The following is an 8,747-nucleotide window of genomic DNA, read 5'->3' as shown; positions in this document are numbered from 1 at the left end:
GCCTTCTCTTTGTTCACCCTAATAGGCAACATGGGAAATAGGAAGTTGCTGTGTTCCCAGTATGCCCATCACAGGCTTGGACTGTGGAACTACAGGAGCTGTTGTAGCTGGAGTTTTCTCCAGTCCTGCCCAGCCCTACGGACCCCACAACCACTTATAAAATAATCACTCAGAAGCTCATATTAATTAAACTGCTTGGCCATTAGCTCAGGCCTAACACTGTCTAGCTCTTACACTTAAACTCTGCCCATTTCTATTAATCTATACTTTGCCATGTGACTCGTGGCTTACCAGAAACTCACACCTTGCTACTCATCACAGCAGCTGGCAGCATCTCCTGACTCAGCCTTCTTCCACCCAGCATTCTCCTCTCTCCTTGTCCCACTTACACTATCCTTCCTACCTGGCTACTGGCCAATCAGCGTTTTTATTTATCAATCAATCATAGCAACACATATTCACAGCATACAAGACATCCCACAGCAAGCTGTCATGCTTCTCTACCATAGGCATGGTGTGTTCCCTCCCACAGCAACCCTACAGAGATAGAAATGACTATCACCCAATTTTACAGAAACAAACTGCTCAAGTTTGCACCCAGCCAAACCTCTAGAGCAGCACAGTCCAAAAGAAACTTACAGGGCTATGGTCAGCCTTTCACAAATCAACTCCAGGGAACTGGAAAGTTTTTTTTTTTTTTCTTAATGGAAAGGTGTTTGCATCTTTGAAGTTAGAAATTTCACTCCTGAGTTTTTATTTTTTTTATTTTATTTTTTTTTAAATTTTTATTTTGCAATACAATTCAGTTCTACATATCAGCCACAGATTCCCTTGTTCTCCCCCCTCCCGCCCCCCTCACCTTCCCCCCAGCCCGCCCCCCATTCCAATCTCCTCCAGGGCAAAGCCTTCCCCACAGACTGAGATCAACCTGGTGGACTCAGTCCAGATAGGTCCAGTCCCCTCCTCCCAGGCCGAGCCAAGGGACCCTGCATAGGCCCCAGGTTTCAAACAGCCGACTCATGCAATGAGCACAGGACCCGGTGCCACTGCCTGGATGCCTCCCAAACAGATCAGGCCAATCAACTGTCTCACCCACTCAGAGGGCCTGATCCAGTTGGTGACCCCTCAGCCATTGGTTCATATTTCATGTGTTTCCATTTGTTTGGCTATTTGTCTCTGTGCTTTATCCGACCTTGGTCTCAACAATTCTCGCTCATATAAACCCTCCTCATTCTCGCTAATCAGACTCCCAGAGATCCACCTGGGGCCTAGTCATGGATCTCTGCATCCAGATCCCTCAGTAGTTGGATGAGGTTTCTAGCACGACAATTAGGGTGTTTGGCCATCCCATCACCAGAGTAGGTCAGTTCGGACTGTCTCTCGACCATTGCCAGCAGTCTGTTGTGGGGGTATCTTTGTGGATTTCTGTGGGCCTCTCTAGCACTTTGTTTCTTCCTATTCTCATATGGTCTTCATTTACCATGGTCTCCTATTCCTTGTTCTCCCTCTCTGTTGTTGATCCAGCTGGGATCTCCCACTCACCCAAGCTCTCTTTCCCTCGACCCTCGCCCTTCACTACCCCCACTCATGTCCAGGCTGTTCATGTAGATCTCATTCCATTTCTCTGTCATTGGGCGATCCCTGTGTCTTTCTTGGGGTCCTGTTTTCCAGGTAGCCTGCCTGGTGATGTGAGTAGCAGTCCAGTCATCCTTGTTCCACATCTAGTATCCTGTTATGAGTGAGTACATACCATGTTTGTCTTTCTGAGTCTGGGATACCTCACTCAGGATGATTTTTTCTAGATCCATCCATTTGTCTGCAAACCTCATGATGTCATTGTTTTTCTCTGCTGAGTAGTATTCCATTGTGTATATGTACCACATTTTGTTTATCCATTCTTCAGTTGAAGGGCATCTAGGTTGTTTCCATGTTCTGGCTATTACAAACAATGCTGATATGAACATAGCTGAACAAGTGCTCTTGTGGTGTGGTTGAGCATTCCTTGGGTATATGCCCAAGAGTGGTATAGCTGGATCTTGGGGGAGATGGATTCCCAATTTTCTAAGAAATCGCCATATTGATTTCCAAAGTGGTTGTACAAGCTTGCATTCTCACCAGCAGTGGAGGAGAGTTCCCCTAGCTCCACATCCTCTCCAGCATAAGGTGTCTTCAGTGTTTTTGATCTTAGCCATTCTGACAGGCGTAAGGTGGTATCTCAGAGTTGTTTTGATTTGCATTTCCCTGATGATTAGGGATGTTGAGCAATTCCTTAAATGTCTTTCAGCCATTTGAGTTTCCTCTGTTGAGAATTCTCTGTTTAGTTCTATAGCCCATTTCTTAATTGGACTGTTGGGCATTTTGATGTCTAATTTCTTGAGTTCCTTATATATTCTGGATATCAGTCCTCTGTCAGATGTGGGATTGGTGAAGATCTTTTCCCATTCTGTAGGCTGTCGCTTTGCTTTGTTGACCGTGTCCTTTGCCCTACAAAAGCTTCTCAGTTTCAAGAGGTCCCATTGATTGATTGTTTCTCTCAGTGTCTGTGCTACTGGTGTTCTATTTAGAAAGTGGTCTCCTATGCCAATGCGTTCAAGACTACTTCCTACTTTCTCTTCTAGCAGGTTCAGAGTAGCTGGATTTATGTTGAGGTCCTTGATCCACTTGGACTTAAGTTTTGTGCACGGTGATAGATATGGATCTATTTGCAGCCTTCTACATGTTGATATCCAGTTTTGCCAGCACCATTTGTTGAAGATGCTTTCTTTTTTCCATTGTGCACTTTTGGCTTCTTTGTCAAAAATTATTTGTTCATAGGTGTGCGGATTAATGTCAGGGTCTTCAATTCGATTCCATTGGTCCACATGTCGGATCATCTCACTAGATGCTGAAAAGGCATTTGACAAAATCCAACACCCCTTCATGATAAAGGTCTTGGAGTGATCAGGAATACAGGGAACATACCTAAACATAATAAAGGCAATTTACAGCAAGCCAACAGCCAACATCAAATTAAATGGAGAGAAACTCAAAGCAATTCCACTAAAATCAGGAACGAGGCAAGGCTGTCTGCTCTCCCCATACTTATTCAATATAGTACTTGAAGTTCTAGCCAGAGCAATAAGACAACATAAGGAGATTAAGGGGATACAAATTGGAAAGGAAGAAGTCAAGCTTTCCCTATTTGCAGATGACATGATAGTATACTTGAGCAACCCCAAAGATTCCACCAAGGAACTGATACAACTTATAAACACCTTCAGCAACATAGCAGGATACAAGATCAACTAAAAAAAATCAGTAGCCCTCCTATATACAATGAACAAAAAAGCGGAGAAGGAAATCAGAGATACATCACCCTTTACTATAGCCACAAATGACATAAAATACCTTGGGGTAACACTAACCAAGCAAGTGAAGGACCTATATGACAAGAACTTTAAGTCCCTGAAAAAAGAAATTGAAGAAGATGTCAGAAAATGGAAAGATCTCCCATGCTCATGGATAGACAGAACTAACATAGTAAAAATGGCAATCTTACCAAAAGCAATCTACAGATTCAATGCAATCCCCATCAAAATACCAACACAATTCTTCACAGACCTGGAAAGAATAATACTCAACTTCATATGGAAAAACAAAAAACCCAGGTAGCCAAAAGAATCCTGTACAATAAAACAACCTCTGGAGGCATCACGATCCCTGACTTCAAGCTGTACTATAGAGCTACAGTAATAAAAACAGCTTGGTACTGGCATAAAAACCGACATGTGGACCACTCCTGAGTTTTTAAATGGAGATAATTTACCCAACTCACACCAGCTTCCTACATTCCCATAACAAACCAGACCACCCTAGCATCCTTATTAGATGACAGGGATCAAGTGCATGTCTTTGTCCACAAGAAAGATGACCATTTAGGCTCGGTAGCACAATTAAAATGATAATCAAATGATTGTTGGTAACTGTAACCCATTAATTCAGCCAATATTGGTTTGGTGTATGCCTTAGTCTATTTCCTGTTCCTATAATTCAATACCATAGTACTTACATAGAGACTTACTTAGTCCATGTTTTTTAAGGCTGGGAAGTTCAAGAGTATGGGGCTGACGTCAGGTGAAGGCCTTTTTCCTGCATCAGAACATGGCAGACAGTACTTGATGGAGAGTCTGAAAAAGCTTTGCAAACATGTTAGCCTTTCTTTTTATAAATTCAGTAATGTAGTCGTCCAAATCCAAGCACCTCTGAATACTGTTATGTATGAATTTGGGATTAAGTTTTCAACACATCATCTCTAGAAGTACACACACGCAACCTAGGTATCACAGTGCCAGGCTCTTCAGGTAAACAACAAATAAACACAGCTGTTCACATTTTTAGCATTTAAAAATTATATTTATTTAATGTATCTTATGTGTGAGTCGTGTTCCTGCATGTATGTCTGAGCACCATGTCTATGAATGTCAGAAGAGGGTGTCAGATATACTGGGACTGGAGCTACGGATGGCTGTGAGCCACAGCTGGTGCTGAGAATTGAACCTGGGTCCTTTGCAAGAGCAGCAGGTGCTTCTAAGCTCTGAGCCACCCCGCCAGCCCCTTCAGTGCCCAATTTTACTGCCCTTTCTATTTTCACTTAAGTACTAGGATTTCTTCTTCAAAATCTCTGTTAAAAGGCTTGTTCTATATTGAGATAAAATAAAATGACTGGCAATAGCTTGAAGAACCAGAGCCTTCTCAGCATTATTATCTTTTAAATGAATATTGATATTTGTTAATAATATAGAAAATGTTGAGGCTTTGTGTTTTCCTAAATTGTGAAACCACATTCTTTGGCCACTTATTCTGTTTGTGCAAAACCCATGTTTATCACCCAAATACAAGATAGAAAAGTGTTTGGAGGGTCTCTAAGACAGTGAGAGGCTCACTAAGGACATGGAAGGTCTCTAAGGACACAGGAAGTCTCAAAGGCAATGGAAGGGCTTCTAAGGACATGAGCAGGCTTCTAAGGCAATGGGAGAATCTCATGAGCCTAGAATTTGTGGATTTTCTTTTTCCTTGCACTCTAAGGTTCAGGCCAGAATTGACCTTCTATTCCCATGGGATTTCTTGGGAGGCCATTAATTGGGCAATTAAGAATAGTATAATCATAGGCTGCAGAGATAGCTCAGCTATTAAAGGTGAAGTTCACAACCAAAAGCTTCAAGAATGATGGAACCAGTTTCAAGACCACAGGTAAAGGAATGTCCTAATGTGCCTAACAGCCAGAGTTGGAGCCCTAGGATCTACACAGCAGAAGGAGCAAGTTACCCTGTGACCTCCACATGTGTGCTTCGCACATTCAAAATAAATGAATAAGTGAATGTAATGAAAAAAGAATCATGGAATCCAGAATTTTATTTTTTTTTTACTTTTTATTGATTCTAAGTGAATTTCGTATCATGCATCCCAGTTCCACTCATCTCTCCATCCCTCCATATTTGCCCTCCACCCTTGCAACCTCCCCCACAAAGAAAACAAAAAAATAAAAACGATAAAAATTAAAATTAAAGAAAAAAAAATCTTGCCATGGAAGCTGCAGTATGTCATGGTGTGTCACCCAGTCTACCCTTTTGCCCAAACAGCTTTACTTGCAAATGTTCATTACATGAGTCATTGGTCTGGCTTGAGGCCTTTGGCTTCTGCTACACTATCAATACTGGATCCTCACCAAGACTCCTCTCAGATATCCTGTTGTTGCCCTATCTCATGGAGATCCTGAAGCTTTGGGTCTGCAGGGCCAGCCCCTTCACATGCTCCAGCAGTTCTTAGATGGGGTAGATTTTGGACCAACTCAAAGCTCTGGATCTGGGCCTGGGTGTTAGCTGAGTTGGTCCGGCCTACTCCTACACCCACGCCACCAGGGCCAGCTCTCTTGCTGGCGGGGCCAGATCTCCTGCCTATGGTAGCTGACAAAGGGCAGGATTAACTCTCCCCTGCCAATGCCACCAGGACCAGCTCTACTGTGTTGCCCAAGTGAGGTGTGGGGCACCTGAGTGCTATAGACCTGGCCATCTCTCCTGCTCTCAGGGCTAGCTTTCCTGCATGCTTTAGGCAGTCTTTGGGAGTATGTGCGTGTGGGAAGGCATCTTTCCCACACCCACGAGACCTGCAACTGCATGGCCATCAAGGCCTAGCTCTAGTGTGGTGCCCAGGCTTGGTGCTGGTCCAGCTCTTCTGCTCTCATGCCCTCAGGGCCAGCTCTCCATGCTGCCCAGGCGAGGGACAAAACCAGTTCCCCAGAGTGCCTGCAGCCAGAGAGGGGCTGGGCCAGCTCTGGAGCCCTAGGATATTAACATGGCTCCAGGCTGTTAATTAACATCCCCCAGATCAGGGATGTCCCCATGGCCTTTGGTGGTAACATGGGCCACACACACCGACCCAGACTGCTCTTGCTGCAGGGCCACCGACCCAGACATGGCCCTGGGTGGCAGCATGGGCTAGGGCATCTCCACGGCCTCAGGTGGCAGGCAGCACAAGCTATTCCCATTAGGCTGTTCCTCACCACCCTTGCATCTCCAGTTCTGCCTCACTTCATAGAGCAGGAGCCGTCCCACTTCTTCCTCTACCTTCTCTCTACCATGTACCTGCTCACTGCAGCGGCGCCCCCTTGCTGTCGCCTCTCCTGTGCCTTTCATGCCCAGCCCACACCACGTGGCTATGGGTGTGGGCTTCTCAGGTGTTCTCTACCTGCCCTGGGCCCAGCAGCCCAGGGTGGGTATGTGGGTATCTTCCACCGGCCCTGAACTAGCAGCTCTGGGTAGGCCCGTGGGTGTCCTTCACCCTCCAGGGCCCAGTGTTGCTGGGTGGTGAGTCCAGAATTTTAAATGGAGGAAAACTATTATTATTGTTAAATTTTATTTTTATTTTATATGTATGGATATTTTGCCAGCATATATGTGTACCATGTGTGTTTAGTGTCTGTGGAGGTCAGAAGGAGGTGTCAGGTACCCTGGGGCTGGAGTTACAGATTGTTTTGAGCCACCATGTGGGTGCTGAGAACCAAACCCAGATACTCTAAAAGAGCAACAAGTGCTCTTAACTGTTCCTTATTTTTAAAAATTCTGCAATGGTTAATCTAGGTAGTCAACTTGACCACATCTGGAATGCAGTAAAACCCAAGCAGCGGGACACTACGAGGGATTTTCTTGACTGGATCCTTTGGGGTTGGTAGACCCATCTTAATTCTGGGCCACACCTTCTGGTGGCAGTCCACACAAAAGGACATGGAAGAAGGAAGGATTTTGCTTTCTGCTTGTGTGCCCTCACTTGTGCTTGCAAGCTCATCCACCCTGTTGCAGAGGCATTCCTTTGTAGTATTAGAATCCACCCTGTTGCAGAGGCATTCCTTTGTAGTATTAGAATCCACCCTGTTGCAGAGGCATTCCTTCGGTAGTATTAGAATCTACTTCTTTGTGATTCCAGAATAGTCAGACTTCAGCACCAGACTGGGACTGCTGAGACATCAAGTCTCATGGACTGAACAACTACTAGATTCTTGGCCTTTCTGTTGGGAGACAGCTATTGTTGGATGACCTGGACCATGGCCTGTAAGCTACTCTAATATATATTCATTCTATCAGTCCTGTTCCTTTAGAGAACCCTGACTAATATAAATACTCTGATTTATTTTTACTTAAAATGAAAAACAAAACAGAACAGAACAGAAGTCTTTGTTCGGAAAGTGCTCATTGCACATCTGTTGCTGTGTTCCAGTCAGTCCACTGTGTGCTGCAGAAGTGTGTGCCATACCCATTCTCATCATGGGAATTGTTACGTCTCAGGTTGCTGAGATATCCAGAAATGAGGATACCTGGTGGTTAGATAAAGCCAGAATTCACTCAGGAACTTGTGAAAATCGTTCCCATCTGTCAAAAGGAGTTGTTTGCCTTACCTCTGGCAGAAGGGACATATGGCTTCATTGACACACACCTGTGGCTGCATATCAAAGATCATGCTGGACTCCATGCTCCCCAGGATCACAATGTTTCATAGCCCCTACGCAGTCCCCTAGCCCTTCCCTCCCCACGGCTGCTCATCCTCTTTGTAACCTGCTAATCTCCACAATTTCCACACTTTGTCTCTTATCCTGTATTCTCTCTTTCTGCTGTATTCTCTATCTCTTACTAACTTACTGTCTCCATTATTCTCTCCTGCTCTCCTGGGTCTGGCGATGTTCACTCTACTTCTTTGTCTCTTGGTTCTGGACTCTTCCATATACCTCTGGCTGTTTCTCTCTCTCTCTCTCTCTCTCTCTCTCTCTCTCTCTCTCTCTCTCTCTCTCTCTCTTCTACAATAAAAACCTTCCCTACATGGAGCAGTCACACTGGCAGTTCCTTTACTGCACCCCCATCTCATACATCTGACGCTGAAGTCCTGATATACAGAAATGACTGGCATAGCTCCTCTCCTGACAGGAAGGGTGGTGTTGTGAGGCTTAGGACAGAGCATGGAGGAGCTCCTAACTCAGTGAGTTATGGGAGGACCGAGGTTTTCTGAGGCTTTAACTGAGTGATGAGGCAAGAACTGGCTCTCAAAAGATGAGGAAAATTTACCAGACAAGACAATTTTACTTAAAATGAAAAACAAAACAAAACAAAACAGAGCAGAACAGAAGTCTTTGTTCGGAAAGTGCTCATTGCACATCTGTTGCTGTGTTCCAGTCAGTCCACTGTGTGCTGCAGAAGTGTGTGCCATACCCATTCTCATCATGG

The sequence above is a fragment of the Peromyscus eremicus genome, chromosome 6, assembly GCF_949786415.1.
Source record: "Peromyscus eremicus chromosome 6, PerEre_H2_v1, whole genome shotgun sequence".
Classification (NCBI taxonomy): Eukaryota; Metazoa; Chordata; class Mammalia; order Rodentia; family Cricetidae; genus Peromyscus; species Peromyscus eremicus.
Note: the sequence above shows the minus strand (reverse complement) of the source record.